The sequence below is a fragment of the Oncorhynchus kisutch genome, linkage group LG3 (assembly GCF_002021735.2).
Source record: "Oncorhynchus kisutch isolate 150728-3 linkage group LG3, Okis_V2, whole genome shotgun sequence".
In the NCBI taxonomy this organism is placed as follows: Eukaryota; Metazoa; Chordata; class Actinopteri; order Salmoniformes; family Salmonidae; genus Oncorhynchus; species Oncorhynchus kisutch.
The window spans coordinates 63,338,019-63,360,908 of record NC_034176.2 but is presented as its reverse complement, the minus strand read 5'-3'; the positions used below and the strand labels follow the sequence as shown (position 1 = coordinate 63,360,908).

Below are 22,890 nucleotides of genomic sequence, written 5' to 3'. Positions count from 1 at the left end.
CCACAATAGAAAAACCAATGAGGGACAAAGTGTTTTTGCCAAACATCTAATGATAACTTTATTAAAGGTTAGAGCTCCTTACCGGTCTTCTGGAGAAAAAACATCGACATCAGTTTAACGATTACACACAAAGAAAGCAGCTACACACAACTATAACAGCATACATTTTAAAATGCACATTTGGACTTTCCTTAAATGGGCTGAACAGTTAATGTGCAGTTGTTTATCTAGCAAAATCTTCAAAAAGCAAATAGATAAAACATCTGTCAACAATACCCTATGCCTACATAAATGCCACATATACAGTTGAAGTCGGAAGTTTACATACATTTAGGTTGGAGTCATTAAAACTCGTTTTTCAACCACACCACAAATGTCTTATCAAACTATAGTTTTGGCAAGTTGGTTAAGACATCTACTTTGTGCATGACACAAGTCATTTTTCCAACAATTGTTTACAGACAGATTATTTCACTTAGAATTCACTGTATCACAATTCCAGTGGGTCAGACGTTTACATACACTAAGTTGACTGTGCCTTTAAACAGCTTGAAAAATTCCAGAAAATGATGTCATGGCTTTAGAAGCTTCTGATAGGCTAATTGACATACTTTGGAGGTGTAACTGTGGATGTTTTTCAAGGCCTACCTTCAAACTCAGTGCCTCTTTGCTTGACATCATAGGAAAATCAAAAGAAATCAGTCAAGACCTCAGAATAAAAATGGTAGACCTCCACAAGACTGGTTCATCTTTGGGAGCAATTTCCAAACGCCTGAAGATACCATGTTCATCTATACAAACAATAGTATGCAAGTATAAACACCATGGGACCACGCAGCCGTCATACCTCTCAGGAAGGAGACGCCTAGAGATGAACGTGCTTTGGTGCAAAAAGTGCAAATCAATCCCAGAACAACGGCAAAGGACCTTGTGAAGATGCTGGAGGAAACGGGTACAAAAGTACCTATATCCACAGTAAAGCGAGTCCTATATCGACATAACCTGAAAGGCCGCTCAGCAAGGAAGAAGCCACTGCTCCAAAACTGCCATAAAAAAGCCAGACTACGGTTTGCAACTGCACATGGTGACAAAGATCGTACAAAAATAGAACTGTTTGGTCATAATGACCATCGTTATGTTTGGAGGAAAAAGGGGGATGCTTGCAAGCCGAAGAAAACCATCCCAACTGACGGGGGTGGCAGCATCATGTTGTGGGTGTGCTTTGCTGCAGGAAGGACTGATGCATTTCACAACATAGATGGCATCATGAGGAAGCAAAATTATGTGGATATATTGAAGCAACATCTCAAGACATCAGTCAGGAAGTTAAATCTTGGTCGCAAATGGGTCTTCCAAATGGACAATGACCCCAAGCATACTTCCAAAGTTGTGGCAAAATGGCTTAAGGACAAAGTCAAGGTATTGGTGTGGCCATCACAAAGCCCCTGACCTCAATCCTATAGAAAATGTGTGGGCGGAACTCAAAAAACATGTGCGAGCAAGGAGGCCTACAAACCTGACTCAGTTACACCAGCTCTGTCAGGAGGAATGGGCCTGTGGAAGGCTACCTGAAACGTTTGACCCAAGTTACACAATTTAAAGGCAATGCTACCAAATACATGTAAACTTCTGACCGACTGGGAATGGGATGTAAGAAGTAAAAGCTGAAATGAACAATTCTCTCTACTATTATTCTGTCATTTCAAATTCTTGAAATAAAGTAGTGATCCAAACTGACCTAAGACAGGGAATTTTTTACTAGGATTACATTTCAGGAATTGTGAAAAACTGAGTTTAAATGTACTTGACTAAGGTGTATGTAAACTTCCGATTTCAACTGTATTTGTCAAGTGAACAAAAAGTCAAATGAGTGAGAAAACAATTATGTACCACACTCTGTACAGATATTGTATGTACCACACTTTGTACATATACCACTCTCTGTACAGATGAAATCCATAATCATTCCGCTTTCATTTTTATTTTCAAACATGCCCTGCAACAGAAACATCTGATAATGCCAATGAAAGCCAGCAGAGTAAATAACACAACAGCCAGTAGAAACACCATTACATCTACAGAGTGGTAGGAGTACCAGGGCATTCTGTAGGACTCTGTACGCAGGTGAGCAGCACCTTTGTGTCTCATGACAAACTCAATCCAGAAGAGGGCAGTGTCCAGGGGTCCCATTGGCACATCCCGGTGTAGCCTGGAGAGTCTCTGCATGTTCATCCTGTAGGACGGCTCATTCAGAACTTCCTGTAAGGCTCGGGTGAAAATGTTTCTATCTAGAGTTGCTAAATCCACAACCTTTGCTACACCCTTCACTTTCATTCTAGAAAGATTGTCAGGTTGGTCGAACACCAGAGGAAGGCCTACTATTGGAACACTGTGGTAGATAGCCTCAAAAATCCCATTTGTTCCTCCATGAGCTACAAACAGCCTTGTCTTAGGGTGTCCTAAAAGATCATTCTGAGGCATCCAGTCAACTAGTAAGGTGTTGTTACCCAGAGTAGCTGGCCTGTCTCCTTTGTACCTCCAGATTACCTTCTGAGGCAGTTGGGAAAAAGCAGCAGCTATCTCATCAGTTATATCATGTGGAAGTTGTCCAATTAAAGTCCCCAAAGACATGATAATGATTCCATGCTCTCCAGAACTCTGAGCAAACTCCTCCAGTTCTTGGGGAAGAGGCTTGGCAGGTTTACATTGGAACCCTCCCATATAGATAACATTAGGCATGGTGGGACGAGGGAACTCAAACACAAAGTCAACTCTCATGAGCCATAAATCAGCAGCTTGAAACAATGAGAAGTAGTCGACCTCAGGACTAAAGTAACGACTAACCAAAGCGGAATAATGAGGCCCCACTGTCTGTTTGTACAGATGCTGCCTGATGACATAAACTAGGAAGTTACGGACCCTCTGAAAAAAACTCATATTGTCTGTTAACTCTGCAACAGGAAATGGAACATACGATAGTGGAGAGGGAGCAATAGCAAAATGAGCCTCACCATGTATAGTCCATCGAACATTGAAAACAAGGGGCACATTTAAATAGTGTGCCAGCACAACACCTCCCCCATTGGCTGGGTCTGTCAGAACCAAGTCATACTTGGTTTCTCTAATAGACTGCATCAACGGTTCATTCTCTAACATTTGGATTACCATCTCACACACTTTGCGGTGCATTTCAGAAAATCTGTCCTTCAACTCCATGTCCAAACTAAAACGAGTCCAAGCAGACTTTCCCTCTCTCTGTATCTGTATTTGTCTTGACACAAATGAGCTAAAGAATTGCTCATCAGCTCCACCTGGAATATCAATTGTGATTGAACTGTAGTGAGGGGAGGTTTCCTTGATGTACCAGCTGTCTGATGGCCGTACTACTGACACACTGTGACCTCTTGAATGCAGCGCTTCAATAATGACCTTCATGTTGATCCAGTGGCTGCCGTCTTGAGGAAACACCAGGACTTTCCCAACATGGACAGCAGGAATTGAGAGGGTCAACAGGGTAACAATGAAGATACCAGGAAGACACATCTTCACTAGCTGCTTCACACATGCATTAATTTTACCTGAAATATACAAAAATAAGGTAAAATAAATCAAATCATGTTTTGACATGAGAATAATGAAAACAGGCCTGATTGGCCTACTTTAAAGTTTAGACAAGTTATACCAAAAGGTTGTTTACGTAATACTGTATAATCTTTCATTCCTGAGATAAATCATTTTCTCCGATATAAATTTGCCTTCAACCATAGGAAATTGTCAAATTCTGTAGATTTTTCCGATGAGAAACCTATTTTACATCATAATGTTAGGGTACGTGTTAACATTGTATTATATTTTACAGCAGATCAGAAAGAAACGATATGTCTTGACAGTGTAAACAACCAAAGTCACGACAGAATCCATACATTCGAAACGAATTTAACTGTAGGCTTACGTTCCGGTTTTCACCCAAAGAGTTGTTAGTGAAGACTATTTCAAAGCCTCTTATGGCTGTAAATAAGTTCGTCGATATTTGTGATCATCTCGGAAACCAGAGCGGAAAGGCGAAGTCAGTATAGTATAGTCTCTTGACATCCGTGTTGCCCCACCCGCAATTTTCAAACGCTCCGGTTTTTCAAGACAGGTCACTTGTCATAATACAGAATGGACGCGTTCGAGCAAATCACTTTGTCAAGTCGGTCACCGCCTTATTGCGTTACAGGGATAACACGTTTTGACTGCAAGTTTCTGCAGTTGCTCTTCACCAATCTCATCCTGCAGCCATCTCCTCCATTGTGTGAGGCTCTATTATCAACCATCATTGGAGTGTTTTTGTTTGACCCACTCAAACGTGACCAAAGCCATGACTAAAACAGGCAACTTTGCGCGATTCATGTAAACAGTGGGTATATACAAAACAGGGACGTCGCTAGACCACTATAGACTTTGGTCATAATCAAGGCTTTGTTAACCAATACGTTTTTATGTGAGGCTGTCTGTAAATTACAGTGTAACAGACAGTAACGTTACGGTGTCTTTTAAATTCGACATAAATTATGTGGTATCTAATATGATATCTAATTAACGTTGTATTTAATGTAGTTTTGCTATCTGTGCCATGCTATAAATGAGAGAGATTACGTAACATCATGTACATATATTGTCATACTCAATACTCAATCATACTCAATTCAGTTGGTCATGTGTAGAAAATGTGACATTGTGTTGATCACAATGTCATTGTATTATCCTTCATTTCTAAAATATAGGCTAGCTAAGGACTAAAGTTACATGGATATACGGAAATTCTTCAAGAGAGGCAGGGCCAGCAGCTATGCCGAAGGCCAATTCAGGGAGAAATGAAGATTTTACCAGTTCAAACAAATGACAACTTCAACTGATTAATCACATATTGAGCCTGGATTTATAGTAAATATGAGTTTAATAACAATGCATGTCAAAACACAGCAGACAAGAATGAGGAAAATAATCTGGAGGCTGACGGGGCTGAGGAAGCATGTCTGATGAAGGTTAGTGATAAAATAAGCGAGTAGATGTTTAAGCTTTCAGTTACATTTATACAGCATATGACAGCATATGTCGTACTTTTGTTAGGCATAACTGAATGATGTTCATGACATTTTAAAGGGTCATGCAGAAAGAGAGGCTTCTATGCAAGGCAGGGATCAACATGCGAGCTGTATAAGTGAGAGAGAGCAAGCATGCCCAGAGAAAGAGGAACAAGAAACGGATCCAGACAGGCAGGGGCAACAAAGAGATTCAGAGAGGGAGGGACAACAAACAGATCCAGAGAGGGAGGGACAACAACCAGATCCAGAGAGAGAGAGGGAGGGACAACAACCAGATCCAGAGAGAGAGAGAGAGAGAGACAACAACCAGATCCAGAGAGAGAGAGAGAGAGAGAGACAACAAACCAGATCCAGAGAGAGAGAGAGAGAGAGAGAGAGACAACAACCAGATCCAGAGAGAGAGAGAGAGAGAGAGAGACAACAACCAGATCCAGAGAGAGAGAGAGAGAGAGAGAGACAACAACCAGATCCAGAGAGAGAGAGAGAGAGAGAGAGAGAGAGACAACAACCAGATCCAGAGAGAGAGAGAGAGAGAGAGAGAGAGACAACAACCAGATCCAGAGAGAGAGAGAGAGAGAGAGAGAGACAACAACCAGATCCAGAGAGAGAGAGAGAGAGAGAGAGACAACAACCAGATCCAGAGAGAGAGAGAGAGAGAGAGACAACAACCAGATCCAGAGGAGAGAGAGAGAGAGAGAGAGACAACAACCAGATCCAGAGAGAGAGAGAGAGAGAGAGGGACAACAACCAGATCCAGAGAGAGAGAGAGAGAGAGAGGGACAACAACCAGATCCAGAGAGAGAGAGAGAGAGAGAGGGACAACAACCAGATCCAGAGAGAGAGAGAGAGAGAGGGACAACAACCAGATCCAGAGAGAGAGAGAGAGAGAGAGGGACAACAACCAGATCCAGAGAGAGAGAGAGAGAGAGAGAGAGAGGGACAACAACCAGATCCAGAGAGAGAGAGAGGGACAACAACCAGATCCAGAGAGAGAGAGAGAGGGACAACAACCAGATCCAGAGAGAGAGAGAGAGGGAAACAACCAGATCCAGAGAGAGAGAGAGAGAGAGGGACAACAACCAGATCCAGAGAGAGAGAGAGAGAGGGACAACAACCAGATCCAGAGAGAGAGAGAGAGAGGGACAACAACCAGATCCAGAGAGAGGGACAACAACCAGATCCAGAGAAGAGAGAGAGAGAGAGAGAGACAACAACCAGATCCAGAGAGAGAGAGAGAGAGAGAGGGACAACAACCAGATCCAGAGAAAGAGAGAGAGGGACAACAACCAGATCCAGAGAGAGAGGGAGAGAGGGACAACAACCAGATCCGAGAGAGAGAGAGAGAGAGGGAAAACAACCAGATCCAGAGAGAGAGACAACAACCAGATCCAGAGAGAGAGACAACAACCAGATCCAGAGAGAGAGAGAGAGAGACAACAACCAGATCCAGAGAGAGAGAGAGAGAGACAACAAACAGATCCAGAGAGAGAGAGAGAGAGAGGGACAACAAACAGATCCAGAGAGAGAGAGAGAGAGAGAGGGACAACAACCAGATCCAGAGAGAGAGAGGGACAACAACCAGATCCAGAGAGAGAGAGAGGGACAACAACCAGATCCAGAGAGAGAGAGAGGGACAACAACCAGATCCAGAGAGGGAGGGAGGGACAACAACCAGATCCAGAGAGGGAAGGAGGGACAACAACCAGATCCAGAGAGGGAGGGACAACAACCAGATCCAGAGAGAGAGAGAGAGGGACAACAACCAGATCCAGAGAGAGAGAGAGAGAGGGACAACAACCAGATACAGAGAGAGAGAGAGAGAGGGACAACAACCAGATCCAGAGAGAGAGAGAGAGAGAGGGACAACAACCAGATCCAGAGAGAGAGAGAGGGACAACAACCAGATCCAGAGAGAGAGAGAGGGACAACAACCAGATCCAGAGAGAGAGAGAGGGACAACAACCAGATCCAGAGAGAGAGAGAGGGACAACAACCAGATCCAGAGAGAGAGAGAGGGACAACAACCAGATCCAGAGAGAGAGAGAGGGACAACAACCAGATCCAGAGAGGGAGGGAGGGACAACAACCAGATCCAGAGAGGGAAGGAGGGACAACAACCAGATCCAGAGAGGGAGAGAGGGACAACAACCAGATCCAGAGAGAGAGAGAGGGACAACAACCAGATCCAGAGAGAGAGAGAGGGACAACAACCAGATCCAGAGAGGGAGGGAGGGACAACAACCAGATCCAGAGAAGGAAGGAGGGACAACAACCAGATCCAGAGAGGGAGGGACAACAACCAGATCCAGAGAGAGAGAGAGAGGGACAACAACCAGATCCAGAGAGAGAGAGAGGGACAACAACCAGATCCAGAGAGAGAGGGACAACAACCAGATCCAGAGAGAGAGAGAGAGAGGGACAACAACCAGATCCAGAGAGAGAGAGAGAGAGAGAGGGACAACAACCAGATCCAGAGAGAGAGAGAGAGAGGGACAACAACCAGATCCAGAGAGAGAGAGAGAGGGACAACAACCAGATCCAGAGAGAGAGAGAGAGGGACAACAACCAGATCCAGAGAGAGAGAGAGGGACAACAACCAGATCCAGACAGGGAGGGAGGGACAACAACCAGATCCAGAGAGAGAGAGAGGGACAACAACCAGATCCAGAGAGAGAGAGAGGGACAACAACCAGATCCAGAGAGAGAGAGAGGGACAACAACCAGATCAAGAGAGGGAGGGAGGGACAACAACCAGATCCAGAGAGGGAGGGAGGGACAACAACCAGATCCAGAGAGGGAGGGAGGGACAACAACCAGATCCAGAGAGGGAGGGACAACAACCAGATCCAGAGAGGGAGGGACAACAACCAGATCCAGAGAGAGAGGGACAACAACCAGATCCAGAGAGGGAGGGACAACAAAGAGATCCAGAGAGGGAGAGACAACAAAGAGATCCAGAGAGGGAGGGACAACAAAGAGATCCAGAGAGGGAGAGACAACAAAGAGATCCAGAGAGGGAGAGACAACAAAGAGATCCAGAGAGGGAGAGAGGGACAACAAACAGATCCAGAGAGAGAGAGAGAGAGGGACAACAAACAGGTCCAGAGAGGGAGAGAGGGACAACAAACAGATCAAGACAGGGAGGGACAACAAACAGATCCAGAGAGGGAGAGAGGGACAACAAACAGATCCAGAGAGGGAGAGAGGGACAACAAACAGATCCAGAGAGGGAGAGAGGGACAACAAACAGATCCAGAAAAAGTGAGAGAGGAACAACAAACAGATCCAGAGAGGGAGGGACAACAAACAGATCCAGAGAGGGAGGGACAACAACCAGATTCAGAGAGGGAGAGAGGGACAACAACCAGATCCAGAGAGGGAGAGAGGGACAACAACCAGATCCAGAGAGGGAGAGAGGGACAACAACCAGATCCAGAGAGGGAGAGAGGGACAACAACCAGATCCAGAGAGGGAGAGAGGAACAAACAACCAGATCCAGAAAGAGAGGGAGGGACAGCAACCAGATCCAGAGAGGGAGGGAAACAAACACATCCAGAGAAAGAGGGACAACAAACAGATCCAGACAGGGAGGGACAACAAACAGATCCAGACAGGGAGGGACAACAAACAGATCCAGAGAGGGAGGGACAACAAACAGATCCAGAGAGGGAGGGACAACAAACAGATCCAGAGAAAGAGGGACAACAACCAGATCCAGAGAGAGAGGGACAACAACCAGATCCAGAGAGAGAGGGACAACAACCAGATCCAGAGAGGGAGGGACAACAACCAGATCCAGAGAGGGAGGGACAACAAACAGATCCAGACAGGGAGGGACAACAAACAGATCCAGAGAAAGAGGGACAACAAACAGATCCAGACAGGGAGGGACAACAACCAGATCCAGAGAAAGAGGGACAACAACCAGATCCAGAGAGAGAGGGACAACAAACAGATCCAGACAGGGAGGGACAACAAACAGATCCAGAGAAAGAGGGACAACAAACAGATCCAGAGAAAGAGGGACAACAAACAGATCCAGAGAGAGAGGGACAACAAACAGATCCAGACAGGGAGGGACAACAAACAGATCCAGAGAAAGAGGGACAACAAACAGATCCAGACAGGGAGGGACAACAACCAGATCCAGTGAAAGAGGGACAACAACCAGATCCAGACAGGGAGAGAGGGACAACAAACAGATCCAGACAGGGAGAGAGGGACAACAAACAGATCCAGAGAGAGAGAGAGGGACAACAACCAGATCCAGAGAGAGAGAGAGGGACAACAACCAGATCCAGAGTGGGAGGGACATCAACCAGATCCAGGACAGGGAGGGACAACAAACAGATCCAGAGAAAGAGGGACAACAAACATATCCAGAGAGGGAGAGAGGGACAACAACCAGATCCAGAGTGGGAGGGACAACAACCAGATCCAGAGAGGGAGGGACAACAACCAGATCCAGACAGGGAGGGACAACAACCAGATCCAGACAGGGAGGGACAACAAACAGATCCAGAGAGGGAGAGAGGGACAACAAACAGATCCAGAGAGGGGGAGAGGGACAACAACAGATCCAGAGAGAGAGAGAGAGAGGGACAACAAACAGATCCAGAGAGGGGGAGAGGGACAACAAACAGATCCAGAGGGGGAGAGGGACAACAAACAGATCCAGAGGGGGGAGAGAGGGACAACAAACAGATCCAGAAAAAAGAGAGAGAGGAACAACAAACAGATCCAGAGAGGAGAGGGACAACAAACAGATCCAGAGAGGGAGGGACAACAACCAGATCCAGAGAGGGAGGGACAACAACCAGATCCAGAAAGAGAGGGACAACAACCAGATCCAGAGAGAGAGGGACCACAAACAGATCCAGAGAGAGAGGGACAACAACCAGATCCAGAGAAAGAGGGACAACAACCAGATCCAGAGAAAGAGGGACAACAAACAGATCCAGACAGGGAGGGACAACAACCAGATCCAGAGAGGGAGGGACAACAACCAGATCCAGAGAAAGAGGGACAACAAACAGATCCAGAGAGGGAGGGACAACAAACAGATCCAGAGAGAGAGGGACAACAAACAGATCCAGAGACAGAGGGACAACAAAACAGATCCAGAGAAAGAGGGACAACAAACAGATCCAGAGAGGGAGGGACAACAAACAGATCCAGACAGGGAGGAACAACAAACAGATCCAGACAGGGAGGAACAACAACAGATCCAGACAGGGAGGGACAACAAACAGATCCAGACAGGGAGGGACAACAAACAGATCCAGACAGGGAGGGACAACAAACAGATCCAGACAGGGAGGAACAACAAACAGATCCAGACAGGGAGGGACAACAACCAGATCCAGAGAGAGATGAGAGAGGGACAACAACCAGATCCAGAGAGAGAGAGAGGGACAACAACCAGATCCAGACAGGGAGGGAGGGACAACAACCAGATCCAGAGAGAGAGAGAGGGACAACAACCAGATCCAGAGAGAGAGAGAGGGACAACAACCAGATCCAGAGAGAGAGAGAGGGACAACAACCAGATCAAGAGAGGGAGGGAGGGACAACAACCAGATCCAGAGAGGGAGGGAGGGACAACAACCAGATCCAGAGAGGGAGGGAGGGACAACAACCAGATCCAGAGAGGGAGGGAGGGACAACAACCAGATCCAGAGAGGGAGGGACAACAACCAGATCCAGAGAGGGAGGGACAACAACCAGATCCAGAGAGAGAGGGACAACAACCAGATCCAGAGAGGGAGGGACAACAAAGAGATCCAGAGAGGGAGAGACAACAAAGAGATCCAGAGAGGGAGGGACAACAAAGAGATCCAGAGAGGGAGAGACAACAAAGAGATCCAGAGAGGGAGAGACAACAAAGAGATCCAGAGAGGGAGAGAGGGACAACAAACAGATCCAGAGAGAGAGAGAGAGAGGGACAACAAACAGGTCCAGAGAGGGAGAGAGGGACAACAAACAGATCAAGACAGGGAGGGACAACAAACAGATCCAGAGAGGGAGAGAGGGACAACAAACAGATCCAGAGAGGGAGAGAGGGACAACAAACAGATCCAGAAAAAGTGAGAGAGGAACAACAAACAGATCCAGAGAGGGAGGGACAACAAACAGATCCAGAGAGGGAGGGACAACAACCAGAGGGAGAGAGGGACAACAACCAGATCCAGAGAGGGAGAGAGGGACAACAACCAGATCCAGAGAGGGAGAGAGGGACAACAACCAGATCCAGAGAGGGAGAGAGGGACAACAACCAGATCCAGAGAGGGAGAGAGGAACAAACAACCAGATCCAGAAAGAGAGGGAGGGACAGCAACCAGATCCAGAGAGGGAGGGACAACAAACACATCCAGAGAAAGAGGGACAACAAACAGATCCAGACAGGGAGGGACAACAAACAGATCCAGAGAGGGAGGGACAACAAACAGATCCAGAGAGGGAGGGACAACAAACAGATCCAGAGAAAGAGGGACAACAACCAGATCCAGAGAGAGAGGGACAACAACCAGATCCAGAGAGAGAGGGACAACAACCAGATCCAGAGAGGGAGGGACAACAAACAGATCCAGACAGGGAGGGACAACAACCAGATCCAGAGAAAGAGGGACAACAACCAGATCCAGAGAGAGAGGGACAACAACCAGATCCAGAGAGAGAGGGACAACAAACAGATCCAGACAGGGAGGGACAACAAACAGATCCAGAGAAAGAGGGACAACAAACAGATCCAGAGAAAGAGGGACAACAAACAGATCCAGAGAGAGAGGGACAACAAACAGATCCAGACAGGGAGGGACAACAAACAGATCCAGAGAAAGAGGGACAACAAACAGATCCAGACAGGGAGGGACAACAACCAGATCCAGTGAAAGAGGGACAACAACCAGATCCAGACAGGGAGAGAGGGACAACAAACAGATCCAGACAGGGAGAGAGGGACAACAAACAGATCCAGAGAGAGAGAGAGGGACAACAACCAGATCCAGAGAGAGAGAGAGGGACAACAACCAGATCCAGAGTGGGAGGGACATCAACCAGATCCAGACAGGGAGGGACAACAAACAGATCCAGAGAAAGAGGGATAACAAACATATCCAGAGAGGGAGAGAGGGACAACAACCAGATCCAGAGTGGGAGGGACAACAACCAGATCCAGAGAGGGAGGGACAACAACCAGATCCAGACAGGGAGGGACAACAACCAGATCCAGACAGGGAGGGACAACAAACAGATCCAGAGAGGGAGAGAGGGACAACAAACAGATCCAGAGAGGGGGAGAGGGACAACAAACAGATCCAGAGAGAGAGAGAGAGAGGGACAACAAACAGATCCAGAGAGGGGGAGAGGGACAACAAACAGATCCAGAGGGGGAGAGGGACAACAAACAGATCCAGAGGGGGAGAGAGGGACAACAAACAGATCCAGAAAAAAGAGAGAGAGGAACAACAAACAGATCCAGAGAGAGAGGGACAACAAACAGATCCAGAGAGGGAGGGACAACAAACAGATCCAGAGAGGGAGGGACAACAAACAGATCCAGAAAGAGAGGGACAACAACCAGATCCAGAGAGAGAGGGACCACAAACAGATCCAGAGAGAGAGGGACAACAACCAGATCCAGAGAAAGAGGGACAACAAACAGATCCAGACAGGGAGGGACAACAACCAGATCCAGAGAGGGAGGGACAACAACCAGATCCAGAGAAAGAGGGACAACAAACAGATCCAGAGAGGGAGGGACAACAAACAGATCCAGAGAGAGAGGGACAACAAACAGATCCAGAGACAGAGGGACAACAAACAGATCCAGAGAAAGAGGGACAACAAACAGATCCAGAGAGGGAGGGACAACAAACAGATCCAGAGAGGGAGGGACAACAAACAGATCCAGACAGGGAGGAACAACAAACAGATCCAGACAGGGAGGAACAACAAACAGATCCAGACAGGGAGGAACAACAAACAGATCCAGACAGGGAGGGACAACAAACAGATCCAGACAGGGAGGGACAACAAACAGATCCAGACAGGGAGGAAACAACAAACAGATCCAGACAGGGAGAGACAACAAACAGATCCAGACAGGGAGAGACAACAAACAGATCCAGACAGGGAGGGACAACAAACAGATCCAGACAGGGAGGAACAACAAACAGATCCAGACAGGGAGGAACAACAAACAGATCCAGACAGGGAGGAACAACAAACAGATCCAGACAGGGAGGGACAACAAACAGATCCAGAGAGAGAGGAACAACAAACAGATCCAGAGAGGGAGGAACAACAAACAGATCCAGACAGGGAGGGACAACAAACAGATCCAGAGAGGGAGGAACAACAAACAGATCCAGACAGGGAGGGACAACAAACAGATCCAGAGAGAGAGGAACAACAAACAGATCCAGAGAGGGAGGGACAACAAACAGATCCAGACAGGGAGGAACAACAACCAGATCCAGACAGGGAGGGACAACAAACAGATCCAGACAGGGAGAGACAACAAACAGATCCAGACAGGGAGGAACAACAAACAGATCCAGACAGGGAGGAACAACAAACAGATCCAGAGAGGGAGAGAGGGACAACAAACAGATCCAGAGAGGGGGAGAGGGACAACAAACAGATCCAGAGAGAGAGAGAGAGAGGGACAACAAACAGATCCAGAGGGGGGGAGAGGGACAACAAACAGATCCAGAGGGGGAGAGAGGGACAACAAACAGATCCAGAAAAAAGAGAGAGAGGAACAACAAACAGATCCAGAGAGAGACAACAAACAGATCCAGAGAGAGAGGGACAACAAACAGATCCAGAGAGGGAGGGACAACAAACAGATCCAGAAAGAGAGGGACAACAACCAGATCCAGAGAGAGATGGACAACAACCAGATCCAGAGAGAGATGGACAACAACCAGATCCAGAGAAAGAGGGACAACAAACAGATCCAGACAGGGAGGGACAACAACCAGATCCAGAGAGGGAGGGACAACAACCAGATCCAGAGAAAGAGGGACAACAAACAGATCCAGAGAGGGAGGGACAACAACCAGATCCAGAGAGGGAGGGACAACAACCAGATCCAGACAGGGAGGGACAACAAACAGATCCAGAGAGGGAGAGAGGGACAACAAACAGATCCAGAGAGGGGGAGAGGGACAACAAACAGATCCAGAGAGAGAGAGAGAGAGGGACAACAAACAGATCCAGAGAGGGGGGAGAGGGACAACAAACAGATCCAGAGGGGGAGAGGGACAACAAACAGATCCAGTGGGGGAGAGAGGGACAACAAACAGATCCAGAAAAAAGAGAGAGAGGAACAACAAACAGATCCAGAGAGAGAGGGACAACAAACAGATCCAGAGAGGGAGGGACAACAAACAGATCCAGAGAGGGAGGGACAACAAACAGATCCAGAAAGAGAGGGACAACAACCAGATCCAGAGAGAGAGGGACAACAACCAGATCCAGAGAGAGAGGGACAACAACCAGATCCAGAGAAAGAGGGACAACAACCAGATCCAGACAGGGAGGGACAACAACCAGATCCAGACAGGGAGGGACAACAACCAGATCCAGAGAGGGAGGGACAACAACCAGATCCAGAGAAAGAGGGACAACAAACAGATCCAGAGAGGGAGGGACAACAAACAGATCCAGAGAGAGAGGGACAACAACCAGATCCAGAGACAGAGGGACAACAACCAGATCCAGAGAAAGAGGGACAACAAACAGATCCAGAGAGGGAGGGACAACAAACAGATCCAGAGAGGGAGGGACAACAAACAGATCCAGACAGGGAGGAACAACAAACAGATCCAGACAGGGAGGAACAACAAACAGATCCAGACAGGGAGGAACAACAAATAGATCCAGACAGGGAGGGACAACAAACAGATCCAGACAGGGAGGGACAACAAACAGATCCAGACAGGGAGGAACAACAAACAGATCCAGACAGGGAGAGACAACAAACAGATCCAGACAGGGAGAGACAACAAACAGATCCAGACAGGGAGGGACAACAAACAGATCCAGAGAGAGAGGAACAACAAACAGATCCAGACAGGGAGGAACAACAAACAGATCCAGACAGGGAGGAACAACAAACAGATCCAGACAGGGAGGGACAACAAACAGATCCAGAGAGAGAGGAACAACAAACAGATCCAGAGAGGGAGGAACAACAAACAGATCCAGACAGGGAGGGACAACAAACAGATCCAGAGAGGGAGGAACAACAAACAGATCCAGACAGGGAGGGACAACAAACAGATCCAGAGAGAGAGGAACAACAAACAGATCCAGAGAGGGAGGGACAACAAACAGATCCAGACAGGGAGGAACAACAACCAGATCCAGACAGGGAGGGACAACAAACAGATCCAGACAGGGAGAGACAACAAACAGATCCAGACAGGGAGGAACAACAAACAGATCCAGACAGGGAGGAACAACAAACAGATCCAGAGAGGGAGAGAGGGACAACAAACAGATCCAGAGAGGGGGAGAGGGACAACAAACAGATCCAGAGAGAGAGAGAGAGAGGGACAACAAACAGATCCAGAGGGGGGGGAGAGGGACAACAAACAGATCCAGAGGGGGGAGAGAGGGACAACAAACAGATCCAGAAAAAAGAGAGAGAGGAACAACAAACAGATCCAGAGAGAGACAACAAACAGATCCAGAGAGAGAGGGACAACAAACAGATCCAGAGAGGGAGGGACAACAAACAGATCCAGAAAGAGAGGGACAACAACCAGATCCAGAGAGAGATGGACAACAACCAGATCCAGAGAGAGATGGACAACAACCAGATCCAGAGAAAGAGGGACAACAAACAGATCCAGACAGGGAGGGACAACAACCAGATCCAGAGAGGGAGGGACAACAACCAGATCCAGAGAAAGAGGGACAACAAACAGATCCAGAGAGGGAGGGACAACAACCAGATCCAGAGAGGGAGGGACAACAACCAGATCCAGACAGGGAGGGACAACAAACAGATCCAGAGAGGGAGAGAGGGACAACAAACAGATCCAGAGAGGGGGAGAGGGACAACAAACAGATCCAGAGAGAGAGAGAGAGAGGGACAACAAACAGATCCAGAGAGGGGGAGAGGGACAACAAACAGATCCAGAGGGGGAGAGGGACAACAAACAGATCCAGTGGGGGAGAGAGGGACAACAAACAGATCCAGAAAAAAGAGAGAGAGGAACAACAAACAGATCCAGAGAGAGAGGGACAACAAACAGATCCAGAGAGGGAGGGACAACAAACAGATCCAGAGAGGGAGGGACAACAAACAGATCCAGAAAGAGAGGGACAACAACCAGATCCAGAGAGAGAGGGACAACAACCAGATCCAGAGAGAGAGGGACAACAACCAGATCCAGAGAAAGAGGGACAACAACCAGATCCAGACAGGGAGGGACAACAACCAGATCCAGACAGGGAGGGACAACAACCAGATCCAGAGAGGGAGGGACAACAACCAGATCCAGAGAAAGAGGGACAACAAACAGATCCAGAGAGGGAGGGACAACAAACAGATCCAGAGAGAGAGGGACAACAAACAGATCCAGAGACAGAGGGACAACAACCAGATCCAGAGAAAGAGGGACAACAAACAGATCCAGAGAGGGAGGGACAACAAACAGATCCAGAGAGGGAGGGACAACAAACAGATCCAGACAGGGAGGAACAACAAACAGATCCAGACAGGGAGGAACAACAAACAGATCCAGACAGGGAGGAACAACAAATAGATCCAGACAGGGAGGGACAACAAACAGATCCAGACAGGGAGGGACAACAAACAGATCCAGACAGGGAGGAACAACAAACAGATCCAGACAGGGAGAGACAACAAACAGATCCAGACAGGGAGAGACAACAAACAGATCCAGACAGGGAGGGACAACAAACAGATCCAGAGAGAGAGGAACAACAAACAGATCCAGACAGGGAGGAACAACAAACAGATCCAGACAGGGAGGAACAACAAACAGATCCAGACAGGGAGGGACAACAAACAGATCCAGAGAGAGAGGAACAACAAACAGATCCAGAGAGGGAGGAACAACAAACAGATCCAGACAGGGAGGGACAACAAACAGATCCAGAGAGAGAGGAACAACAAACAGATCCAGACAGGGAGGGACAACAAACAGATCCAGAGAGAGAGGAACAACAAACAGATCCAGAGAGGGAGGAACAACAAACAGATCCAGAGAGGGAGGAACAACATACAGATCCAGACAGGGAGGAACAACAAACAGATCCAGAGAAAGAGGGACAACAAACAGATCCAGAGAGAGAGGAACAACATACAGATCCAGACAGGGAGGAACAACAAACAGATCCGGACAGGGAGGAACAACAAACAGATCCAGACAGGGAGGGACAACAAACAGATCCAGACAGGGAGGAACAACAAACAGATCCAGACAGGGAGGAACAACAAACAGATCCAGAGAGGGAGGAACAACAAACAGATCCAGAGAGGGAGGGACAACAAACAGATCCAGACAGGGAGGAACAACAACCAGATCCAGACAGGGAGGGCCAGAAACAGATCCAGACAGGGAGAGACAACAAACAGATCCAGACAGGGAGGAACAACAAACAGATCCATACAGGGAGGAACAACAAACAGATCCAGAGAGGGAGAGAGGGACAACAAACAGATCCAGAGAGGGGGAGAGGGACAACAAACAGATCCAGAGAGAGAGAGAGAGAGGGACAACAAACAGATCCAGAGAGGGGGAGAGGGACAACAAACAGATCCAGAGGGGGAGAGAGGGACAACAAACAGATCCAGAAAAAAGAGAGAGAGGAACAACAAACAGATCCAGAGAGAGACAACAAACAGATCCAGAGAGAGAGGGACAACAAACAGATCCAGAGAGGGAGGGACAACAAACAGATCCAGAAAGAGAGGGACAACAACCAGATCCAGAGAGAGATGGACAACAACCAGATCCAGAGAGAGATGGACAACAACCAGATCCAGAGAAAGAGGGACAACAAACAGATCCAGAGAGGGAGGGACAACAACCAGATCCAGAGAGGGAGGGACAACAACCAGATCCAGAGAAAGAGGGACAACAAACAGATCCAGAGAGAGAGGGACAACAAACAGATCCAGAGAGAGAGGGACAACAAACAGATCCAGAGAGGGAGGGACAACAAACAGATCCAGAGAGGGAGGGACAACAAACAGATCCAGAGAGAGAGGAACAACAAACAGATCCAGACAGGGAGGAACAACAAACAGATCCAGACAGGGAGGGACAACAAACAGATCCAGACAGGGAGGAACAACAAACAGATCCAGACAGGGAGGGACAACAAACAGATCCAGAGAGGGAGGGACAACAAACAGATCCAGAGAGAGAGGAACAACAAACAGATCCAGAGAGGGAGGAACAACAAACAGATCCAGACAGGGAGGGACAACAAACAGATCCAGAGAGAGAGGAACAACAAATAGATCCAGACAGGGAGGGACAACAAACAGATCCAGAGAGAGAGGAACAACAAACAGATCCAGAGAGGGAGGAACAACAAACAGATCCAGAGAGGGAGGAACAACATACAGATCCAGACAGGGAGGAACAACAAACAGATCCAGAGAAAGAGGGACAACAAACAGATCCAGAGAGAGAGGAACAACATACAGATCCAGACAGGGAGGAACAACAAACAGATCCAGACAGGGAGGAACAACAAACAGATCCAGACAGGGAGGAACAACAAACAGATCCAGAGAGGGAGGGACAACAAACAGATCCAGAGGGGGAGGGACAACAACCAGATCCAGAAAGAGAGGGACAACAAACAGATCCAGAAAGAGAGGGACAACAACCAGATCCAGAGAGAGAGGGACAACAAACAGATCCAGAGAGAGATGGACAACAACCAGATCCAGAGAGAGATGGACAACAACCAGATCCAGAGAAAGAGGGACAACAACCAGATCCAGACAGGGAGGGACAACAACCAGATCCAGAGAGGGAGGGACAACAACCAGATCCAGAGAAAGAGGGACAACAAACAGATCCAGAGAGGGAGGGACAACAAACAGATCCAGAGAGAGAGGGACAACAAACAGATCCAGAGAGAGAGGGACAACAACCAGATCCAGAGAAAGAGGGACAACAAACAGATCCAGAGAAAGAGGGACAACAAACAGATCCAGAGAGGGAGGGACAACAAACAGATCCAGAGAGGGAGGAACAACAAACAGATCCAGAGAGAGAGGAACAACAAACAGATCCAGACAGGGAGGAACAACAAACAGATCCAGACAGGGAGGGACAACAAACAGATCCAGACAGGGAGGAACAACAAACAGATCCAGACAGGGAGGGACAACAAACAGATCCAGAGAGGGAGGGACAACAAACAGATCCAGAGAGAGAGGAACAACAAACAGATCCAGAGAGGGAGGAACAACAAACAGATCCAGACAGGGAGGGACAACAAACAGATCCAGAGAGAGAGGAACAACAAATAGATCCAGACAGGGAGGGACAACAAACAGATCCAGAGAGAGAGGAACAACAAACAGATCCAGAGAGGGAGGAACAACAAACAGATCCAGAGAGGGAGGAACAACATACAGATCCAGACAGGGAGGAACAACAAACAGATCCAGAGAAAGAGGGACAACAAACAGATCCAGAGAGAGAGGAACAACATACAGATCCAGACAGGGAGGAACAACAAACAGATCCAGACAGGGAGGGACAACAAACAGATCCAGACAGGGAGGAACAACAAACAGATCCAGACAGGGAGGAACAACAAACAGATCCAGAGAGGGAGGGACAACAAACAGATCCAGAGGGGGAGGGACAACAACCAGATCCAGAAAGAGAGGGACAACAACCAGATCCAGAGAGAGAGGGACAACAAACAGATCCAGAGAGAGATGGACAACAACCAGATCCAGACAGGGAGGGACAACAACCAGATCCAGAGAGGGAGGGACAACAACCAGATCCAGAGAGAGAGGAACAACAAATAGATCCAGACAGGGAGGGACAACAAACAGATCCAGAGAGAGAGGAACAACAAACAGATCCAGAGAGGGAGGAACAACAAACAGATCCAGAGAGGGAGGAACAACATACAGATCCAGACAGGGAGGAACAACAAACAGATCCAGAGAAAGAGGGACAACAAACAGATCCAGAGAGAGAGGAACAACATACAGATCCAGACAGGGAGGAACAACAAACAGATCCAGACAGGGAGGGACAACAAACAGATCCAGACAGGGAGGAACAACAAACAGATCCAGACAGGGAGGAACAACAAACAGATCCAGAGAGGGAGGGACAACAAACAGATCCAGAGGGGGAGGGACAACAACCAGATCCAGAAAGAGAGGGACAACAACCAGATCCAGAAAGAGAGGGACAACAACCAGATCCAGAGAGAGAGGGACAACAAACAGATCCAGAGAGAGATGGACAACAACCAGATCCAGAGAAAGAGGGACAACAAACAGATCCAGACAGGGAGGGACAACAACCAGATCCAGAGAGGGAGGGACAACAACCAGATCCAGAGAAAGAGGGACAACAAACAGATCCAGAGAGAGAGGGACAACAAACAGATCCAGAGAGAGAGGGACAACAACCAGATCCAGAGAAAGAGGGATGAATATAGTGAAAGCACAAATAGAGGGACATTTCTTGAATAAATTGAGCTTTTGAAGGAGTTTGACCATTTCCTGCAGAGGTACAATACTCCATCAAATGCAATGTATCTCTGTCCAGAATCTCAGAATGACATGATCGAATGCTGTGCTCAAGAGATTAAAGTCTAGAATGTATGCCATTATGGCAGATGAGGCCAGGGATGGGCAGTCTGAACAGTTGGCTCTGTGTGTTAGGTATTTGACAGAGGGGCAGTTAAGGAGCTTTTACTAGCACTAGCAGAAATCAAGTCATTTGATGTCCAAATGATAGCTAATGAGTTGCAAAGGCAGCTCCATATGAGAGGAGTAGCACGCCTAAAGTGCGTTGCACAGATCTATGATGGTACAGTTGTCATGAGTAGAGGTTGACCGGTTAATCGGAATGGCTAATTAATTAGGGCCGATTTGAAGTTTTCATAACAATCGGAAATCGGTATTTTTGGACACCGATTTGGCCGTTTTTTTGTTTTTTTTACACCTTTTATTTCATCTTTATTTAACTTGGCAAGTCAGTTAAGAACACATTCTTATTTTCAATGGCGGCCTGGGAACAGTGGGTTAACTGCTTTGTTCAGGGGCAGAAAGACAGATTTTTACCTTGTCAGCTCTGGGATTCAATCTTGCAACCTTACAGTTAACTAGTCCAACACTAACCACCTGCCTCTCATTGCACTCCACGAGGAGACTGCCTGTTACGCGAATGCAGCAAGCCAAGGTAAGTTGCTAGCTAGCATTAAACTTATCTTATAAAAAACTATCAATCAATCATAATCACTAGATAACTACACATGGTTGATGATATTACTAGTTTATCTAGCGTGTCCTGCATTGCATATAATCGATGCGGTGCGTATTCGCAAAAAAGAACTGTCCTTGTTCCAATGTGTACCTAACCATAAACATCAATGCCTTTCTTAAAATCAATACACAAAAGTATTTATTTTTAAACCTGCATATTTAGCTAAAAGAAATCCAGGTTAGCAGGCAATATTAACCAGGTGAAATTGTGTCACTTCTCTTGTGTTCATTGCACGCAGAGTCAGGGTATATGCAACAGTTTGGGCCACCTAATTTGCCAGAATTGTATGTAATTATGACATAACATTGAAGGTTGTGCAATGTAACAGGAATATTTAGACTTATGGATGCCACCCGTTAGATAAAATACAGAACGGTTCCGTATTTCATTGAAAGAATAAACGTCTTGTTTTCGAGATGATAGTTTCCGGATTCGGCCATATTAATGACCTAAGGCTCGCATTTCTGTGTGTTATTATGTTATTATTAAGTATGATTTGATCGAGCAGTCTGACTGAGCGATGGTAGGCACCAGCAGGCTCGTAAGCATTCATTCAAACAGCACTTTCGTGCGTTTTGCCAGCAGCTCTTCGTTGTGCTTCAAGCATTGCGCTGTTTATGACTTCAAGCACATCAACTCCCGAGATTAGGCTGGTGTACCCGATGTGAAATGGCTAGCTAGTTAACGGGGTGCGCGCTAATAGCGTTTCAAACGTCACTTGCTTTGAGACTTGGAGTAGTTATTCCCCTTGCTCTCAATGGGTAACGCTGCTTCGAGGGTGGCTGTTATCGATGTGTTCCTGGTTCGAGCCGAGGGACAGAAGCTATACTGTTACACTGGCAATACTAAAGTGCCTATAAGAACATCCAATAGTCAAAGGTATATGAAATACAAATGGTATAGAGAGAAATAGTCCTATAATTCCTATAATAACTACAACCTAAAACTTCTTATCTGGGTATATTGAAGACTCATCTTAAAAGGAACCACCAGCTTTCATATGTTCTCATGTTCTGAGCAAGGAACTTAAACATTAGCTTTCTTACATGGCACATATTGCACTTTCACTTTCTTCTCCAACACTTTGTTTTTACATTATTTAAACCAAATTGAACATGTTTCATTATTTATTTGAGGCTAAATAGATTTTATTGATGTATTCTATTAAGTTAAAATAAGTGTTCATTCAATATTGTTGTAATTGTCATTATTACAAATAAATAAAAATGAATCGGCCTATTAATCGGCATCGGCTTTTTTTGGTCCTCCAATAAATC

At 47.0% G+C, this 22,890-nt stretch overlaps 1 pseudogene across 1 annotated transcript; it reads right to left on the bottom strand.

Moving 5' to 3' along the window:
- Nucleotides 1–1,955: 1,955 nt before the first annotated feature.
- On the bottom strand, nucleotides 1,956–4,131 carry LOC109887080 (UDP-glucuronosyltransferase 2C1 pseudogene; annotated as a pseudogene). Its single transcript, XR_004206373.1, has 2 exons — nucleotides 3,953–4,131; nucleotides 1,956–3,578 (listed from the first exon to the last, which is right to left on the bottom strand). The product of XR_004206373.1 is annotated as a UDP-glucuronosyltransferase 2C1 pseudogene (transcript).
- Nucleotides 4,132–22,890: the final 18,759 nt, after the last annotated feature.